This window comes from Acomys russatus, chromosome X, assembly GCF_903995435.1.
Source record: "Acomys russatus chromosome X, mAcoRus1.1, whole genome shotgun sequence".
Lineage (NCBI taxonomy): Eukaryota > Metazoa > Chordata > Mammalia > Rodentia > Muridae > Acomys > Acomys russatus.
Genome location: NC_067169.1, coordinates 115,310,714 through 115,313,028, shown reverse-complemented (window position 1 = coordinate 115,313,028; position 2,315 = coordinate 115,310,714). Strand labels below are relative to the sequence as shown.

Genomic DNA, 2,315 nt, shown 5'->3' with positions numbered 1-2,315 from the left:
ATTAAGGCTGGTTTTCTGCTCTTAGTATGAACAGAAATAAAAAGACATCATTAAATCTTCATTCATGCCACGTGAAGAATGCCATCTAAAAGTAAGTTATACGAGTTCTGTAGCCAACAAGAAGCCTTGTCTATGCTTAGACATTCATGTCTCAGCCAGTCTCAGAGCTATTCTCATGTAGTAGGACTAGCATATAAGTTTCCTGCTTGTTCTGCAATTTAAATCCTTCACATGCACACTGTAATGTGTTCATAATTTCTAAGAACAATAATAGGCTTTAAGGAAACAAGAAATTCTAACACAGCAGAAATGGAAGATTGATTTATGAGAGGTAGCCTTGCTTATTATGAGTTTTGGAACTTAAAAGAAGGAAAAAAGAGCCCAATTCCAGCTAATTGGAATTAAATAATCAAAAAGTGTCACAAGAGGAAGGTAAATTTATATTGCTTTAAATTACTTACAAATACGTAGGCAGAAGCATATTTTTTTCAGAGCTTAGGGGTTATTCTAAGTGATTGATTTTTGTGTTTTAAGAAGTAAGTGATAGGCTATCTCAGACTGAAAGACCCGCGAGAGTTTGAGGCAGGCAGCTGGACCTAGCAGAGGCACTGGAGACACCAGCCTCTAAGACAAAAATTGCCTACAAACCATGAATGATACCACATCACTTGATGTGAAAGAGCACCCTGATACTGAGGCACAGAAGAACCGAGTATTAACCCTAGAAGAACGGCAAGACAAGTGGGTGACCCGTCACATCGCATTTCATCAGGAACAAGGGCATAAGCTATTAAAGAAGCATTTGGATACGTTTCTAAATGGCCAGAGTGGACTGAGGGTGTTTTTCCATCTCTGTGGAAAAGCAGTTGAGATGAGATGAGTTCTTCGGGGAACATTTCGTTGTACTGCTGCAGCATTTTTGATCTTCCCAGAGCAAATATCTGCAAGTTTGACAGGATTTGGGTTAGAGGAGCATTTGTAGCTGTAAACCCAGGTGATCGTGGCCGCTATGCAGAAATAATTCTATCCATACTGAGAGGAGGGTTTCATTACCTTGTGGCTACCCTTTCTTATGATCCAACAAAGCATGCAGGAACATCATTTTATGTCCCAGATGCTGAACTTAAAAGGTTATTTGGTACAAAGTGCACCATCTGCTGCCTTGAAAAGGCTGATGTTTTTGAAGAACGACATAAAACCTGGGGAATTGACTACATATTTGAAAAATTGTATCTCCTTACTGAGAAGTAAAAAAACAGCCCACTGGTGATATACACCTTTAATCCCAGCAGGCCGGCCTGGTCTACAGAGCTCCAGGACAGCCAAGGCTACACAAAGAAACCCTATCTTGAAAACAAACAAAACAAAACCAACCAAACAACAACAAAATCAATATCCTCCCCCACAAAAACCCCAAACAAAAACAAACAAACAAACAAAAAACATAGTCAATCCCTGTATGAGTTTTTGAACAATTAAAAATTATGTTAAGGCTTGAAAATATAATCACTTAGATTTTTTCCTCATGCAACATATAGATCTTTGCTCATGACTTTTTGAAAATGAAACCACATACTAAAATGTTACAAGTCAATCCTTTAAAGAGTGTGTGACTGGTAGCAAAACACTAAATACCCATGTGTCATTTTTATAGTCAGCATTTATTTCTTCTATAACAGAAAACAAAAAGTATGATGCCACCAGGTCTCCCCCTCCACGGGACATGGTCAAATGTGAGGCACCAGAGTACGTGAGAAAGTCGTATCACACTCTCCACTCAACTGTGGAGAATATTCTGACCATTGGCTAGATCTGGGAAGGGGTTTAAAGTTTACCTCCTGTATTGTCCTTGGCTGGTGCCTTAGTTTGAGCGGGACCCCTGGGCCCAAATCTGCCTATCATATTGTTCTACTTGTAGGTTTCTAGGACCCTCTGGATCCTTTTATTTTGCTGTTCTCCCATGCGTCTCTCATTTAGAGTCCCAGTAGGATGCCCTCCCCTCTGTCCCAGTTTCCTGGTAAGTGAAGGCTTTCGTGGGACATGCCCCTTGGGCTAGTATGCAGATATAAGTGAGTATATACCATTTGAGTCTTTCTGCTTCTGGGTTAACTCACTCATTATGATCATTTCTAGCTCAATCCATTTATCCACAAATTTCGGGAATTCCTTGTTTTTAATAGCTGAGTAGTATTCCATAGTGTATATGTACCACAGTTTCTTTATCTACTCTTCTACTGAGGGACACTTAGGCTGTTTCCATGTTCTGGCTATTATGAATAAGGCTGCTATGAACATGGTTGAGCAAATTTTCTTGT

General features: G+C 39.7%; 1 pseudogene; it reads left to right on the top strand.

The window, feature by feature from the left end:
* Positions 1-649: 649 nt before the first annotated feature.
* LOC127184556 (thiopurine S-methyltransferase-like) lies at positions 650-1,261 on the top strand (annotated as a pseudogene).
* Positions 1,262-2,315: the final 1,054 nt, after the last annotated feature.